Source organism: Loxodonta africana, chromosome 8 (genome assembly GCF_030014295.1).
Source record: "Loxodonta africana isolate mLoxAfr1 chromosome 8, mLoxAfr1.hap2, whole genome shotgun sequence".
Lineage (NCBI taxonomy): Eukaryota > Metazoa > Chordata > Mammalia > Proboscidea > Elephantidae > Loxodonta > Loxodonta africana.
Genome location: NC_087349.1, coordinates 41045458 through 41064660, shown reverse-complemented (window position 1 = coordinate 41064660; position 19203 = coordinate 41045458).

The window sequence follows — 19203 nt, the reverse complement described above, 5'->3', positions numbered from 1 at the left end:
TTGGTAGACACAAAAAGAAGTGAAAGAAGTTTGGAAAAGGAGGTTGGAACCACTTCTGGAAGGATCTTGCATACCTAATTTTGAGGTTCTTGGGAAGTAGAATAACATTTTCTACCTTGGTTCTCCTTGGCCTTTCTGCAGTGTGTGGCACTATTAACAACTGGCTGCCCTCCTTCCTGCACCCTTGTCCCTCAGTGTCCAAGACACCACAGTTTCTTCCTTCACTTTCTAGCCCTTTCACTTTCTGATGCCCTGTTCCAGCTCTCTTCCTCTATCCATCCCGTCTGTCTCTCAATCTCGAAATTCTATGACATTTCTTAAAAGTTTCATGTTCCCAGAATCCTATTCTGCACTGTCTTCATATCTGCTCTCATGTGTTTGGACAACAAGATGGAACCTCTACGTCATCTGCACTCTTCTTTCCTTCTTCCCCGCCTCAAGAAGTCACCAATGGTTAATTTTTACTATGTGACTTTCAGCCTAATTAAAAAAAAAAAAAAAAAGGAAGACGAAGTTAGAGTCCAGTCAGGTCTTTCTCCTTAAGCTCTCTCTAATTTTCACCTTTTCTAGGTGCCAGCCACCTGGATACCCTAATAGCTCTTAACTAGACTTCAGGCCTCCAGCATCAGTACTCTAGTTCATTCTCTACTTAGCTTCCAGGTTATCATTACAAAATCCTCGTCATGCACCTCCCCTTCTTGGGCCCCCATGGCTCCCAGGTTCATATCCAGCCTTTCTACTTAGCACATAAGGTTCCTTATGATTAGATACCTGCTCACTTCTAATGTGATTCCTTCCCACATACACCTGCAATTCTAGCCATCTCAAACCACCTGCAGTTCCCAGAATGTGCCATTTTTTCAGGTCTTTAAAAAATCAGCTGCTGTTGAGTCAAATCCGACTCATGGTGTCCCTACGTGTGTCAGAGTAGAACTGTGCTCCGTAAGGTTTTCAATGGCTGATTTTTTGGAAGTAGATCACCAGGGCCTTTCTACTGAGGCACCTCTCAATGGACTCAAAACCTCCAACCTTCTGGTTAGCAGTGTGTTTGTACCATCCAGCGACTCCTTCAGGTCTTCATACATTTCTAAATATTGTTTTTCCTGCCTGGCTCATACTCTTCCCCTTCTCATTCTTCAAGTCTCAATTCCTCATCCAGGAAGCCTTTCAAGACTCCCTGCTCAGAGTCAGATGTTTTTCATTTGTGCCCAATTCATGTTTTACACTGAACTGTGACTGTTGGTTTACGTGTCGGTTCCCAGGATGAGACTTCCACTCACACAGAGACACCTATTAAAAGCCCACCATACTTCACTACACTTGTTAACAAGCCTGTCTCTGCTGGGAGCCTGTAAGCTCCTCACTGAGGGAAGGTAGGACACACTTCTTGTCCTGCTTTGCGGCTCACTCACGTAGTACAGAGCCTCGCACATAATTAGCACTCTGCTGAATGAATGACTGACAAATCAGAGCTGTGCATAGAAGGGCTCATTCTTCTACTTGCTGAGTGACTGAAGCAGCAATCTGAACAATAGACTGGGCTGAGACTTTGACAGAAGAGAAGATTAGATGCTACTATTAAAAGTCAGGGGAACCAATGTAATTGACAGATGGTGTCCTTTATTTAATCCACTGGCTAGTCCAATTCGACTATCTAAGCTTTAAGTCCACCGAATAGCTTTATTCCTCTGTCTTCTCACTCAGTCACTGGATACTAGGTTGTACCATATCTTCTGCATGGCTGCCGGGAAAAAGAAATAAAAAAAAAAGACCTGCCACCCTTTCCTTTTTACTCAGTCCCATTCCTTTAGAGTAAAACACTATACCACTAATCCTTACGGGAATAACTGTGTTTAATTGAAAAGCAATAAGCATTCATTTAAAAATACCAGCACTGGCTCCATCGGGGGCTATCAGAATCTGTGATCAGTTTCAATCGGTTTCTATAAAAAGCTTGACAATTGGGTTTCAAATTGGATATTTGATCTGGCCAGTCCTTCTCCTAAAGAAATACAATAGAATTCCCAGCTTGCTCAGAGGAGACAATGGAAAGGGTGATTCATTTTCTGAGGATAACCCACTGACTGGGAGAGGAGGAGAGACTTGTATTGTTACTAGATCTCTTATGCAATGCAGGCCCAAACTGTTCAAAAAGGCTGCTTCAAGTGAAACCTTAGTGTACCTGTCTCCCCCAGGCCAGTGCCTTGATTGTTTCATAGGGGAAACTGAAAGTAACAAAACTCCTTTGGATACAGTCATCATTCACTAAATTTGGTCGGGACTTAATGGTATGATAAGAAGAGCAGAGGGATGAATTTTTGTCTGTGTGTAGACAACTGTATCAGAAGTTCCATCACCTATCTCGTTGAAGGCTCTCTTCCACACAATCACCTTGGAAGCACAATATTCATGCTAACCCTGCTCCACCAGCTTCCACCACAAAAGTCCTCAGTCTCAGTCACAACTACTCAACTCTGCTATTGTACGTGAAAGCAGCTATAAACAACACTAAACAAAAGGGTGTGGCTGTGTTCCAATAAAACTTCATTTACGGACACTGAAGTCTGAATTTCACGTAATTTTCACGTGCCATGAAATATGCTTCTTCTGATAGTTTTCAACCATTTAAAAATGTAGAAACTGTTATTTGCTCGCAGGCCATACGAAAACAGGTGAAGGATTGGATTTGGCCAGCAGGCAGTAATTTGCAGACCAGTACTTTGAAGCAATTCTCACCAGCCATATTCACTGGTGTGGTGTTGATTCCGACAACATCTGTCCATTTCAGAAATCAAATTCCATCTCAATAGGTGAAGAGTATAACAGAGATTCAACGAGGATATAGACACCTTCTAAGGCAATTCCCTTAATAAGATGATACTTATTGGGATGAATAAAGCAAAAGGGATAAAACTAAAAAAAAGGATGAGGAAGGGGGAAGATGAAAGAAAAAAGGAAAGATTGGAGGTAGGAGAGAAGGTATTTACTGAGTGCTTAGTATGGATCCAAACTTTTCCAAGTACTTCATATACCTTATTTTATTTAAGACTCCAGACTCCTCTGATGTAGGCATCACCACCAGAACCAACTGCTGTCGGGTTGATTCGACTCATGGTGAGCCCATGTGTGTCAAAGCAGAACTGTACTCTACAAGGTTTTCAATCGTTGATTTTTTTGGAAGTAGATCACCAGGCCTTTCTTCTGAGGTACTTCTGCATGACTCAAACCTCCATCCTTTTGGTTAGCAACAAGCAGGTTAACTGTTTACACCACCCACGGACCCCAAAGCAGGCATTACTCCTCCCATTTTGCAGATACGGTCACTTAGCTATTAAATGGTGGAACCATGACTCAAAGCCAAGTCTGTGTTACTCCATGACTTTTCTCTACTCTACTGCAGCGCCTATAGAATCCAGTAGGTTATCTTTATTGTTTTTAGGTACATCTTGCGTGGTGAGATTCTCGTACACTGAGTTTTTAAATCACAAGAAATCCTGAATAGGTAGAGAATTTTTGTAAGGTCAGTAAAAGGGGCTTGTTCATTCAAGCTCTTTACCAAGTACATTTTCTCACACTAAAAAGCAAGAATTAAGCTTGGCTACTCACAGAAAATGTACCTCAGTATGGTATATTGAGGACCGAGTAAACTTCACATGGATTCATACATTTATTGCATTCCCCTATCTTTGCTTATGGCATATTTCACTGGAGACGTGAATCCTTTCTCAGGTTGGTGGGCAGTTTAATATTACACTAGAGCCCCACTCTCATGGGGACATCACTAGATTGGTATTAGCATAAATTTACAATCAGCAAAATCAGGGTAGGGAGTTCTCCACTAGTCTTTCTAATAAGAAGGAAAGTATTTTCCCTCGCTAAAAAGATGCCAGGTAACTATGTGGGCCATCACTACTGAATTTGCTTGTTTTTATCTTGGAGGTAGGTGTAATTTTCTGCAGAAGGAGATATGAGTCAAAGGTCATGAATTAGACCTTGGATCTCTGTTATTATTTGCAGGCAAGGACTTTCCTCAATTTCTTTCTTTTTTTTTTTAATTGTGGTAAAAATATACAAAACACATACCAACTCAGCAATTTCTACATGTACAATTCAGTGACATTCGTTAAGTTGTGCAACCATTCTTATTATCCTTTTCAAAGTCATTCCACCACCACTAACATAAACTCTGCTAAGTGAAAACTTCCCCTTTTCCCCTTTCTCACACCCCTTGTAACCACTAATAATCTCTGTTTTCTATATATTTGCTTATTTCACATAACCGTAATCACACAGTATTTATCCTTTTGTAACTGACTTATTTTACTCTGCATAATATTTCCAAGGTTCATCCATGTTGTGGGCATACATCAGGACTTCATCTCTCTTTATGGTTGAGCAGTATTACATTGTGTATATATCACATTTTGTTCATCCATTCATCTGTTGATGGACATTTCAGTTGATTATTCTATTCCTATTTTGGGGGTGTTGGGAACAGGAGGGTGAGGAGCAGGTTTCTCACTCTGAGGTGTAATCAGCCTGCTTGGAGTAACACATGAGGTGAACTCAGCTGGGACTTCCCTGAAACAAAAGTTATCAAGGATTCAGTGTAATCACAAGACATACCATCCCAGTTCCTTTCAAACAAGGATGTAGAACAACTATTGGAATAATTGGTATAGTATAATCAAGGAAATTTGGAAGTCCATTAAAGATCCTTTATATGCCAGTGATCCTTTACACACAGGCTCTAGGAATTGAAGGAATACCAATGGAAGTGTTTCAACAAATGGGTGCAGTGCTGGAAGTACTCCCTCGTCTATGCAAAAAATTTGGAAGACAGCTACTTGGCCAACCAACTGGAAGAGATGGTCCCACCAAATGGGGAAATTATCGAACAATATCATTAATATCACACGCAAGTAAAATTTTGCTGAAGATCACTCAAAAGCTGTTGCAGCAGTACATCAATAGGGACCTACCAGAAATTCAAGTGAGATTCAGAAGAGGACGTGGAATGAGGGATATCATTGCTGATATCATGTGGATCATGGATGAAAGCAGAGAATACCAGAAAGGTGTTTACCTGTGTTTTATTAACTACACAAAGGCACTAGACTGTGTGGATCATAACAAATTATGGATAACATTGCAAAGAATGGGAATTTCAGAACACAATTGTGCTTATGAGGAACCTGTACATAGATCAAGAGGTAGTCATTTGAACAGAACAAAGGGATACTGCATGGGTTAAAGTCAGAAAAGGTGTGTGTCAGGGTTTATCCTTTCACCATACTTATGCAATTTGTATGCTGATCAAATAATCTGAGAAGCTGGATTATATAAAGAAGAATGGGGCATCAGAATTGGAGGGAGGCTTATTAACAACCTGTGTTATGCAGATGACACAACCTTTCTTGCTGAAAGTGAAGAGGACTTGAAGCACTTATTGATGATGAAGATCAAAGACCACAGCCTTCAGTATGGATTATACCTCAATATAAAGAAAACAAAAATCCTCACAACTGGACCAATGAGCAATATCATAATAAACAGAGAAAAAATTGAAATCGTCAAGGATTTCATTTTCCTTGGATCCACAATCAACACTCACAGAAGCAGCAGTCAAGAAATCAAAAGACGCATTGTATTGGTCAATCTCCTGCAAAAGGCCCCTTTAAAGTGTTGAAAAGCAAAGATGTCACTTTAAGTACTAAGGTGCACCTGCCCCAAGCTATGGTGTTTTCAATTGCCTCATGTATGTGCGAAAGCTGGACTATGAATAAGGAAGATCAAAGAAGAATTAATGCCTTTGAATTATGGTGTTGGCAAAGAATATTGAATATACTATGGACTGTCAAAAGAAAGAACAAATCTGTCCTGGAAGAAGTACAGCCAGAATGCTCCTTAGAAGCAAGGATGGCAAGACTTCTTCTCACATACTTGGGACATGTTTATCAGGAGAGATCGGTCCCTGGAGAAGGATATCATGCTTGTTAGAGTAGGGGGTCAACGAAAAAGAGGAAGACCCTCAACGAGATGGATTGACACAGTGGCTGCAACAATGGGCTTAAGCAAAACAATGACTGTGAGAATGGAGCAGGATTGGGCAGCACTTCATTCAGATGTACACTGGGTCATTATGAGTTGGAACTGACTCGGTGGTATCTAAGAACAATACACTAGTGATAGTGTGGTATGGTGGTATAGATTCTCTGCCATCCCTCTTGGTGTAGTTATTTAGGTACTTGAAACATGCTTGTAAGCTCTTTAAGAATAGACTGTTTGTCTGACTCATTTTTATTTCTCTTCCTGTAACTAGCAGTGTGTGCCAGTGAGGCACACAGGAGGCACTCAACAGCTAAGCCACAGAATTGACTCAACAGCTAAACCACAGAAATTAAAGCTTTAGCGCCTTATCTAGAAATTCTTCACTAATAGGAATCTTGACCCATAATAGATAAAGTTCTTCTAACCCAGTGGTCCTCAAAATGGGTTCTCTGGACCAGCAGCATCAGCTCACCTGGGAACTTGTTAGAAAGGCAAAATTTGGGGCCCCACCTCCGACTGAAGTAAATCAGAAATCCTGGGGGTAGAAACCAGAATCTGTTGTAACGAATGCTTCAGGTGATTCTGATGCACATTGTATTTTGAAAAACACCATAACCTAACCAAAAGGTATCATGGGAACCTCCTTCATGCTTGAAATAAAGCCCAAAAAGACGGAGAATTTTATTCTCCAACATTTGGAGGACGTTTCATGGTATTACAAAATAAATTTGGAACATCAGATAATAGGTAAGTTTATACATTAATCGCATCAGATTTTGAAGTCTAAAAGGTCAATTTTCCATGGTAAATCCAATAAATTTATCATGTGGAAAAATCCTACTGTGTGACATGTGCATCCTTTTCGCCCTTCTCCATCTCCCTGTCTAAAATGTTGGCATTACCAGCAGCCAAACTGAAAGAATGAGGACAAGGAAGCACAACCTAAGGAGGGAAGGGCAGAAAGCGAGAAGAATGCTGTGCCCCAATGATAACCTGTAGAGTGTCATATTTTTCCATACTGCTGACTGCCACATTTCTTTGACCTGAGCAAAAATAATTTATTCTGGTTTCTGCCAGCTGAACACCATAGGTATCTGATACAAAAGTTAAAAGCCATTTTCCTCAAACATTTAAAGAGGGATCCTTTATATCCTTAAAAAGATGAGAAGGCAGGAAGGGACAGGAACTGGACGAATGGACACAGGGAACCCAAGGTAGAAAAGGAGAGTGAACAGATGAATGGATAAACAAACTATGGTACATACACACAATGGAATATTCCACTGCGATAAAGAACAATGATGAATCTCCGAAGGATCTCGCAACATGAGTGAACCTGGAGGGCATTATGTTAGGGGAAATAAGTGTATCTCAAAGGGACAAATATTGTATAAGGCCACTACTATAAAAACTTATGAAAAGGCTTACACATGAAAAGAAACAATCTTTGATGGTTAGGAGGGATGGGAGGGAAAAACACTTAACAGACAATAGGTAAGTGATAACTTTGGTGACTCTCTGAGGCAGTTCTACTCTGTCCTACAGGGTCACTATGAGTCGGAATCAGCTTGATGGAAAAGGTTTTTTTTTTTTTTTTAACTTCAGTGAAGGGTAAGACGGAACATAGTACTGGGGAAGCCAGGACAACTTGTCCAAGGCAAAGTCATAGAAGCTCCATAGATACATCCTAACTCCCTAAGGGACCAAATTACTGACTGGGGGCTCTGGAGACCGTGGTCTCGGAGAACATCTAGCTCAATTGGTATAACACAGTTTATAAAGATAATGTTCTACATTCTACTTTGATGAGTAGCATCTGGGGTTTTAAAAGCATGTGGGTGGCCATCTAAGATACTCCACTGGTCTCACGCCATAGAGAGCAAGAGAGAATGAAGAAAACCAAAAACACATGGGAAAGATTAGTCCAAAGGACTAATGGACCACAACTACCACAGTCTCCACCAGACTGAGTCCAGCACAACTACATGGTGCCTGGCTTGCAGCACTGGCTACCCTGACAGGGATCACAACACAGGGTCCTAGACAGAGCTGGAGAAAAATGTAGAACAAAATTCTAACTCACACACACACCCACAAAAACACCAGACTTACTGGTCTGACAGAGAATATGACATCTGAGAATCCTTTCAACTCACCAAAGTCACTCCTGAGGTTCACCCTTCAGCCAAAGACTTGATAGGCCCATAAAACAAAATGAGACTCAATGGGAACACCAGCTCAGTGGCAAGGAGAAAAAGGCAGGAGGAGACAGGAAAGCTGGTATTGGGGAACCCAAGGTCAAGAAAGGGAGAGTGTTGACACGTCATGGGGTTGGTAACCAATATCACAAAACAATATGTGTCCTAATTGTTTAATGAGAAGCTAGTTTGTTCTGTAAACCTTTATCTAAAGTACAATAATTAAAAAAAAAAAAGAAAAGAAAGAAAGGGAGAGCATGCTGTCACATTATGGGGATTGCAACCAATGTCACAAAACAATATGTGTAAAATTTTTGAATGAGAAATTTAAAAAATTTTTTTCCAAAAAAAGGAAAGAAGTTGAATCAGCAGCCACCAGAGTGGGACAGAGCAGGGTCAACAGTACTGAAAACAACAAGCACTTCTTCTCCCTGTAATTACAACTGTCTAAACATTTCTGACAGATTTCATGTGGTAATGTTTTTCTGGATGTCATCTTACAGAAGTTAAACAATAAAGAATTAAAGTCAAAACTTGAAAAAGCTAATCAAAGGAAATGAACCGTAATCGTTTTGGAAACGAAATCGCATCAACATTTGAACATCCATTGTGTCCTTCGTCATTGCAGCATTGTGCAGCATCATTATATATTCAGGGTTCTGAAAAGCCTTCAGAATCTGCTGATTGTCATCAATGTGCTGCTGAAGGCACAAAGCTGTGCAACACGGCTGGACCATAAATGTAAAAAAGATAGTTAACTACTGCAAATAGGGTTTCTGTTGCCAGAAAAACGACATTACAAAGCTGGAGTTACAGTGCTCACATCTGGGCACTTCCAGAGAGCAATCTGTACAGAAGCATGAATAAAACGGCCTGGGATTAGTCATGTCTCCAAGGGTTCCATGTTGAAAACTGGCAAATGCAAATCTAGTGACTTAGCTGTTGGCGGATGAATTATGCAAGATCAAAAGGAAAGGGCTGTGTTTCTGGGCAACACCTTCCTCTATATTCCACGAATCCAATGCCAAATTAATCTGTATATCATGAGTGTTTTGAATTAAACATGCCATGGAAATACTTTATTATCTTCTGCATTTACTTTGGGTAAATACTACTTAATTTGACTCCCTTCTGAGTAATTAAAAATGCATTATCTCAACAAGAAATAGAATTTGTTTCATTATGCAATTTATTTTTGAATTAAAAATAGCCAGATAGCAAGCGAGTGCTTAGAGTTCATGAACGTGATGATACATAATTAGAAAACCAGAAATGAATACAATTTAATAATTGGCATAACAACACAGGCAAGAACAAGTTGCTTCCAAATACTGCAGTTATTCTTTCTCAAATATGTCTTTCTTAACAGTAAAGCACAGGTCATACATAAGGTCTGGCTAATGACAACAGCACCTGTTTTTAAATATATTTGCTGTATATGTATTTATTTATTGCATTTAAATGAAAAAAATTGAATCAATATTTCTTTTGACCTTGTCGGAAACTAATATATCACTACAGATTCTCTGACTCAAAACCAAACAGAGGGAGAGAGAGAGAGAGACAAGGGAGAAAGGAGGTGAGAAAGAAAAAAGGAAATATTGAATCAGAGACATAACTTTATACCCCATGAGAGGATCTGCAACTTGACTATATTCTTAAACTAAAACATTTTTTAAAAAAATTATCTGAATCTAAGAACTAGATGGTGCCTGGCTACAACCAATGACTGCCCTGACAGGGAACACAACAGAGAATCCCGAGGGAGCAGGAGAGCAGTGGGATGCAGACCCCAAATTCTCATAAGACCAGACTTAATGGTCTGACTGAGACTGGAAGGACCCTGGTGGTCATGGCCCCCAGACCTTCTGTTGGCCCAGGACAGGAACCATTCCTGAAGCCAACTCTTCAGACATGGATTGGACTGGACAATGGGTTGGAGAGGGATGCTGGTGAGGAGTGAGCTTCTTGGATCAGGTGGACACTTGAGACTAGGTTGGCATCTCCTGCCTGGAGGAGAGATGAGAGGGTGGAGGGGGTTAGAAGCTGGCGAACAGGACACGAAAAGAGAGAGTAGAGGGAGAGAGCAGGCTGACTCATTAGGGGGAGTAATTGGAAGTGTGTAGCAAGGTATATATGGGTTTTTGTGTGAGAGAGTGACTTGATTTGTAAACTTTCACTTAAAGCACAATAAAAATTATTTTAAAAATATGAAAAAAATTATCTGAATCTAAATGGCCAGTAATATTCAGAAAGAACAATGTGGTGTTTTAAAAATCAGACTTGACAGGAATCAGGAAATCTTTGTTCTCAGCTGGCAGTCTCAGACTCAAACACCTAAGAAAGCTAAGCAGTTAAAGCTAAAGAGTGAAGCCACTGGTGTGACGAAACGGAGACTCAGGCCCTGCTTAGAGAGGCCACTGCCACTCAGCTGTAGCTGATGCACGTGGTCAGCGGAATGCAGACCCAGTGTCCTCAGACCACCTGATTTTTAAAAAACACCCAAAATTCAACATCTAATATGAAATCTGCTGTTTCTAAAATGGTAGCAACTAATTTAAAAGCACTATGCAGTTCTAGGGAACCTGGCGCGGTGGTTAAGCGCTCAGCTGCTAACTGAAAGGTCAGTGGTTTGAACCTACCAGCCACCTACAGGAGAAAGATGTGGTGTGTGATGGTCTGCTTCCATAAAGATTCACAGCCTTGGAAACCTTGCGGGGCAGTTCTACTCTGTCCCATAGGGTCGCTATGACTCAGAATCGGCTCAACGGCAATGGGTTTGGTTTTTGGTTTAGTTCATTTAGTTCCAGGACTCTGCGGCTAAAGAAACACATCTGGGGCCAGATGCCATCTAGATCGTGTGCTGCTAAAAATAACTATGGGTCTCCTTGAGACTGTTTCCTTATTTGTAAAACCTATATCCAATTGTTGACACCAGATCCCTATTCTGGTTCTTTTATGTAATAAATTTCTTTACTTGGGAAGAACCTGTTCAGAAATTTTACTTTTCAGTAAGTTGGAGGACTGAAATAATACGAAGTCAGAGAAGACCATCTCGAAACACTGATGCAACCATAAGTCTTAGATACTTGATTACTAATTCAAGGATTGTCCACAGAAGTTTGTGCTATTAAATGTGCCATATATAATTTTTTTTTTATATATATATAATTAGGTGAACAATCATCAAACAAGTAGAGACATCAAAGTTTGAGAGGCAGTGACCTATTGGCCAAGGACACACTCTGGAGTCAGCCTGCCTTGGTTCAAAGCCCAACTCCCCATTAAATGTGGCCTTAGGAAAGCTACTTAAGGTATGTGTGCCTCAATTTCCTCATCTGTAAAGCTCAAGAAATACCCATCGTATTATTATGAAGGTTAAGTGAGTTAGTGCCTGATGCAGAGTAAGCATCAGGAAAGAATTAGCTATTGTTAATAGTACTAGCGTAAAACAGCTGAGTGGGGAGCAGTAGCGGTTCAGTGGGAGAATTCTCGTCTTCCATGCAGGAGATCCAGGTTCGATTTCTGGCCAATGGACCTCATGACAGCCGCCACCCATCTGTCAGTGGAGACTTGCGTGTTGCTACGATGCCGAATAGATTTTGGTGGAGCTTCCAGAATAAGATGGACTAGGAAGGAAGGCCTGGCAATCTAAATCAGCCAGTGAAAAAAAAACCCATGGATCACAAAGGCTGATCCACAACTGATCATGGGGATGGCGCAGGACTGGATAACATTTTGTTCCATTGGGCATGGGGTGCCCGTGAGAGCGGAGCAACTTAGCTGCAGCTAAAAACAAAACAGCTGAAGTGTTAAAACTACACATGAATAGGTAAATCCACCAAATCTACACTGGTTGAACTAACATTTTGATTCTAAAGTACTTAAAAGAGATTTAATCTTCCTCCAACGGAGGCCAAAATTGATGGTTTGCTATAATAACTCCACTGGTAACCTGTAAATGAGGACCTAACATGAGACAATTCATAGAAATCTAACAAAGTTCAACTTAGGAAACGTAAGTCAAGGCAGTGGAACAGGGGCCATATGAAATCAAAGGGTGTAAATGCCCCATCCTTGGTTTCCGCCCCCTTGTGATTAATTAACAGCCTTTCTGCATCCACCCACCAGCTGTATCCTAGCTCGCATGTCTGACCCCAACCGAGGACTACAACAATATAATGAAAACTGTGCTTCTAATTGTCCAGCAGGCGATCATGGCTTGGCTAAGAAAGGCTCTTTTCAGTTCCCTCCTGTCTGATTAACTAGATGGCTTTATAAATCCCCTTAATAAGTTCATTTGTGTAACCCAAGGCTAGCTGCCCTTCCTTCCTGCTGCTAAGAGGGCTCAGCTGCTTATCTTTGGCTATGACCCATCAAAAGAGAATTGTTTTGAAAAAAATTAAAATCTGCTAAATTGACAAGTATCATTGATCTCACATCTCCCCCAATTTAAAAATGTTTTCCTGTGTCATAAAGGAAGTCTAAGTGCATGCAGAAAATGGTCAGACTGGCAGAAAGCTTTGCTGGTTTATAAAAAAGCCAATATGATTGTCTCATAGGCAGCGAATTGAATACTTGCCTCTAGGTTCATGTAAAATAACTAATATTCACACAGCTCTTCCACTGTTTCTATATGTTTTTCATATGCACTATCTCATTTTGTCCTCCCAACAACTCTGTGAGGTAGTACTGTTATTATTCCCATTTCACAGGTAATAAAGTTGAGGCTCAGAGAAGTTAAGTAACTTGCACAAGATTACATGATTGCTGAGTGTTAGATCTGGGCTTGAATTCCGGTCCTTTGATTCTAAATCGACCACTCTTTCCATTATAGTATTTGTGCCAATTATTTGTCTGTTGTTTCAGTCCCACGACTGTTCCTCTATTCTTTTTACTGCAGGGACTCAGAGTTTGCAACTAAATGTCCCACACTCCTTTGCCAGTTGTCTTTCCATCTGGTTCTGCTAATTGGAGGTTTTTGTTGTTAATTGCTGTCCCGTTGATTCTGATTCATGGCTGTGATCATTCCAAAGCAGGTCACCGGGCACATCTTCCCAGGTGCCTCTGGGTGGGCTTGAACCACCAACCTTTCTGCAATTAGTCAAGTGCTTGACTGTTCATATCACCCAGGGACTCCGCTTATTGAAAGTACTGGTGGGCAGTAAGAAAACATGATAAAGACAGAAGACTTCTGCTTCTGACTTTTAAAGTGAGGCAGTAGATGTCTGTTGAAATCGTATCAGTGCGGTTGTTGTGACTGTGAACTCCAGCAGCCCAGGAAGGGCCAGCACTTTTTTGTTAGTTCCAATCTCGAGATTACACTTTTTAAAAAATACATATGAGATTTTATTTATTTTGTTGTTGTCGTTGAGAATATACACAGCAAAACATATACCAATTCAAGTTTCTACATGTACCATTCAGTGACATTTGTCACATTCTTCAAGTTGTGTGACCATTCTCACCCTCCTTTTCTGAGTTGTTCCTTCCCCATTAATGTAAATTCCCTGCCCCCTAAGGTTTCTAATCTTTCGAGTTGCTGTTATCAGTTTGATCCCATATAGATAGTTCTTAACGGGTCTTTTTTACTAGTTAAGCTAAACTATTGTTTGGTTTTAAGAAGACTTCAGGAGATGTTTTTGGTTTAAGGTTTAAAGATTATCTCAGGTCAAGATTGCTGTTTTTGATGGGATCCAGAATCAAATGCATGTGTCGCCAACCCACTCGTAACAGCTGGAGCAACAACCCTTGGAAGAGGGATAAAGTAGAAGGCATTGTCCCTGCTCTGAAGAAGTCTATACTCTACCTGGGTGATAGAACTCACACATTTGAACCAACACTAAGCAATACAAAATAGATGCAATGTATTCAACAGCACACAGACTATTGGTGCAGTGGGAAAGTAAATCGGATAATTCATCACAAACTCCATTTGTTTGGTACGAGGACTGGGACTGGAACCTGTTTTTCCTTCAGCATGCAGTCAAGTTCATTCTCAGCCCAGAAGCAGTCCCTCATCCAGTCCATCCTTCTGATCTTCTGAATTACTTCTCCTTTCCTGGACATGCTTGGGTTATGCTTCCTGCCCCCCAGCCAACTCCGGTGCCAAGTTGTCTGCCCCATTCTTGTTTAGTTTCCTGTTCATTAACTTCTGGCTCATTATAACATTAGCATCCCCAAAGCACACATTTGCATCACCATACATAAGAAACTTTTTGTCTATAGTAAAATGGGGAACACATATATCATTTGAGAAACAACTATTAATTACAACAGGGGTTAAGAGTGGGGGGAAAGTGATTAAATGATTGCTAAACTGCCAAATTTTTCAGCCTTCATTAAATCCACTGATTTTCCTTTTTCTTCCCTAAAATGGAAGAATTCTATATCATTTGGGATTCAATTTTATTTTTTAAAATAACAATAACAACTCTTTACTCCACCACCTGTCTGTTTGCTGTACTGTGGTGGCTGAAAGCAGAGAATACCAGAAAGATGCTTACCTGTGTTTTATTGACCATGCAAAGGCATTTGACTATGTGGATCATTACAAATTATGCATAACATTGCGAAGAATGGGAATTCCAGAACACTTAACTGTGCTCACGAGGAGCCTGAATATAGATCAAGAGGCATTCGTTCAAACAGAACAAGTGGATACCGTGTGGTTTAAAGTCAGGAAAGGTGTGTGTCAGGGTTGTATCCTTTCACCTTACCTATTCAGACTGAATGCTGAGCAAATAATGTGAGAAGCTAGACTATATGAAGAAGAACAGGGCATCAGAATTGGAGGAAGACCCTTTAACAACCTGCGTTATGCAGATGACACAACCTTGCTTGCTGAAAGTGAAGAAAACTTGAAGCACTTACTGACTGATGAAGATCAAAGACCACAGCCTTCAGTATGGATTACACCTCAACATAAAGAAAACAAAAATCCTCATAACCGGACCAATAAGCCACATCATGACAAATGGCGAAAAGATTGAAGTTGTCAAGAATTTCATTTTACTTGGATCCACAATCAACACCCATGGAAGCAGCAGTCAAGAAATCAAAAGACACACTGCGTTGGGCAAAGCTGCTGTGAAAAACCTCTTAAAAGTGTTGAAGAGCGAAGATGTCACCTTGAAGACTAAGGTGCACCTGACCCAAGCTACAGTATATTCAATCACATCATATGCATGTGAAAGATGGATAATGAATAAGGAAGACCAAAGAAGAATTGATGCCTTTGAATTGTGGTGTTGGTGAAGAATATTGAATTTACCATAGACTGCCAAAAGAAGGAACAAACTTGTCTTGGAAGAAGTACAACCAGAACGCTCCTTAGAAGCAAGGATGGTGAGTCTTACATACTTTGGACATGTTGTCAGGAGGGATCAGTCCCTGGAGAAAGACGTTATGCTCGGTAAAGTACAGCGTCAGTGAAGAAGAGGAAGACCCTCAATGAGATGGATTGACACAGTGACTACAACAATTGGCTCAAGCATAACAACGATTATGGGCATGGCGCAGGACCAGGCAGTGTTTCGTTCTGTTGTGCATAGGGTTGCTGAGAGTCAGAATCGACTCGACAGCACCTAACAACAACATAGAAGGAAGTGACACACTATCACACACTTGAAAGTTTTAAGAAGGATTGAATAAACATGACAACTACCAAGACAGCCACAAATTTTCAAGAAATTGGGCATCCTTTATCCCTGCAACTAGTGGACAAGGTTGGGCTTCTGTAAAATGGTGAAGTTGGAAAGTTTTACTGTGGTACTTACCTTTCAATTATGTCCTTTCTCTTACACAAGTGTTAGCTTCCCTCCCCGCAACTACTTAGAATCTTGATATCTTTCCCTGGAAAGAACTGAAATATAGACCCACTAAAGCCTTATATAGGGGTCCTGGTGGAGCAGTCATTAAGTGCTCGGCTGCTAACTTAAAGGTTGGCAGTTCAAACCTATGTAGCAGCTCTGACAGAGAAAGACCTGGCTATCTGCTCTTGTAAGGCATATAGCCTAGAAAAACCTATGGCGGAAGTTCTACTCTGTCACATGGTGTCACTATAAGCTGAAATCGACTCAACAGCACCCAACAACAATAAAGCATTACATAGGAATGAGACCTCCAAGATGTCATTTCAGCAGGCATCAAGCTTAAGACTCCTGGCATATAGGAGAGAATATAGATGACTCAGGGTGCTGATGTTGTGTCTGGCATGTGATTGAAGTAGTAGCTGCTCCATAAATATAGGAACAAATATAGGAAGCCAAGCTGTCATGGGAGGAGAAGTCCAAGCATTAGCCAGTAGGTCAGGAAGTGTTTTTTTAGGGGGTGTGATGGTTGTGGGAGCCTCTATGAGCACCCTGAAATCATATCATGAATGCAGGATCTAGGGCAAGCATTGTGGATTGATGAAGATTTAATTTTTTTACTGTATTAATAGGAAACACGCTGGCTTTAATGTTACTACCACAAAACCCAAACCCAGTAATTGGGAAGCCTTTAGGAATACTGTTCTGAATTCAAATGGTCTCTTGTGGTTTTATCACTAGAAATTAAACGCATTATTAAAACAAAAACTCCAATAAACAAATCATGATTTTTCTCTCCCAAATAATTTAAGTTCCCTTCTGCCATTACAGAAACAGCTGGGACCTTTGCAGAATTCTTAATGTAATTTATATTTTGAGGCATGCGTTCTTTGAATCCAAAAAAGAGCACTAGGCAAAAGTCTAATTTGCTTGAGGACAAGTGTTTTTACTTAAAATATATGTGGCTGGGCCAGTGAAGAGTCTCCTCTGTGTTGGAGCCAGAAATTAGTCAGAAGCCAAATGCCCAATCAGTCTTTGTAAACTTATGATTAGCTTTCAATTCAACAAAGCCCATGTTTGTCCCTAGGATACTTGCTTCTCCAGCTACTAGTTAAAGGACCAATGACATACTTCAAAGATTTTGGGAACAGTTTCTGTTCTTTTTGAAGAGCATTTGTTCTCTCAAAAACAAATGCTAGATTTGTTCATTTGCTCCAAAAAATAAGAGGAGCATTTCTTTTGATTGTTTTCCAACTCCACCTCCGCGTTGTAACAATGGAAAGCTATAATACCCTTTGCTATGGGAGTTTGTGAGTAAGCCAGATATGAATAAGCCAAAAGATGCCATTTAAATATTAAACCCTGAAAAATCAGAGTGTTACATAAAACTGAGGCAGAATTTATTTAGCTAAATTGGCATTATCTGACAAAGAGCTTAAACTTAGTTCCTTGAGTCTACATTTATTCATTGAACCAATATTTATTAAGCACTTAATATATGCAAGGCAGTATTCTTTTTTTTCAATTTTACTTATTTTTTTAATTGTGCTTTAAGTGAAAGTTTACAATTCAAGTCAGTTTCTCATACAAAAATTACACACACGTTATGTGACCCTAGTTGCTCTCCCTACAATGTGACAGCACACTCCTCTTTTCCACCCTGTATTTCCTGTGTCCACTCAACCAGCTCCTGTCCCCTTCTGCCTTCTCGTCTTGCCTCTGGACAGGAGTTGCCCATTTAGTCTCATGTTTTATATTTATTTAAGCCAAGAAGCCCATTGTTCACCAGTATCATTTTACATCTTATAGTGCAGCCTAATCTTTGTCTGAAGAGTTGGCTTTGGGAATGGTTTTAGTTTTGGGGTAACAGAGAGTCTGGGGGCCATGTCTTCTGGGGTCCCTCCAGTGTCAGCCAGACCGTCAAGTCTGGTCTTTTTACTAGAATTTGAGTTCTGCACCCCACTTTTCTCCCTCTCCATCAAGGACTCTGTTGTGTTCCCTGTCAGGGCGGGCATTGGTGGCAGCTGGGCACCATTTAGTTCTTCCAGTCTCAGGCTGATGGAGTCTCTGGTTTATGTGGCCTTTTCTGTCTCTTGGGCTCATATTTTCCTTATGCCTTTGGTGGTGGTCATTCTCCTTTGCTTCAGGTGGCCTTTGGTGGTGGTCATTCTCCTTTGCTTCAGGTGGGTTGAGACCAATTGATGCATCTTAGATGGCCACATACTACCTTTTAAGACCCCAGACACCACTCACCAAAGTGGGATGCAGAACAATTTCTTAATAAACTTTGTTATGCCAATTGGCCTAGATGTCCCCTGAAACCATGGTACCCAGACCCCTCCCCTCCCACCGCTACTCTGTCCCTTGTGTTTGGTTGTATTCAGGATACTTCTTAGCTTTTGTTTTAGTCCAGTTGTGCTGACTTCCCTTGTATTGTGTGTTGCCCTTCCTCTCACCTAAAATAATTCTTGTCTACTATTTAGTTAGTGAATACCCTTCTCCCTCCCTTCCCACCCTCGTAACCATCAAAGAATGTTTTCTTCTGTGTTTAAACCTTTTCTTGAGTTCTTATAATAGTGGTCTCATACAATATTTGTCCTTTTGCGACTGGCTAATTTCATTTAGCATAACGCCTTTCAGATTCATCCATGTTGCAAGATGTTTCACGAGTTCATTGTTGTTTCTTTATCATTGCGTAGTACTCCATTGTGTGAATATACCATAATTTGTTTATCCATTCATCCGTTGATGGGCACCTAGGTTGTTTCCATCTTTTTGTTATTGTCAACAGTGCCGCAATGAACATGGGTGTGCATATATTTATCCGTGTAAGGGCTCTTATTTCTCCAGGATATATTCCAAGGAAACCCTGGTGGTCTAGTGGTTAAGTGCTACGGCTGCTAACCAAAGGGTCAGCAGTTCGAATCCGCCAGGCGCTCCTTGGAAACTCTATGGGGCAGTTCTACTCTGTCCTATGGGGTCACTATGAGTCAGAATCGACTCGATGGCACTGGGTTTTGTTTTTTTTTTTATATTGCAAGGAGTGGGATTGCTAGATCCTATGGTACTTCTGTTTCTAGCTTTTTAAGGAAGCTCCAGATCAATTTCCAAAGTACCATTTTACAGTCCCATCAGCAGTATGT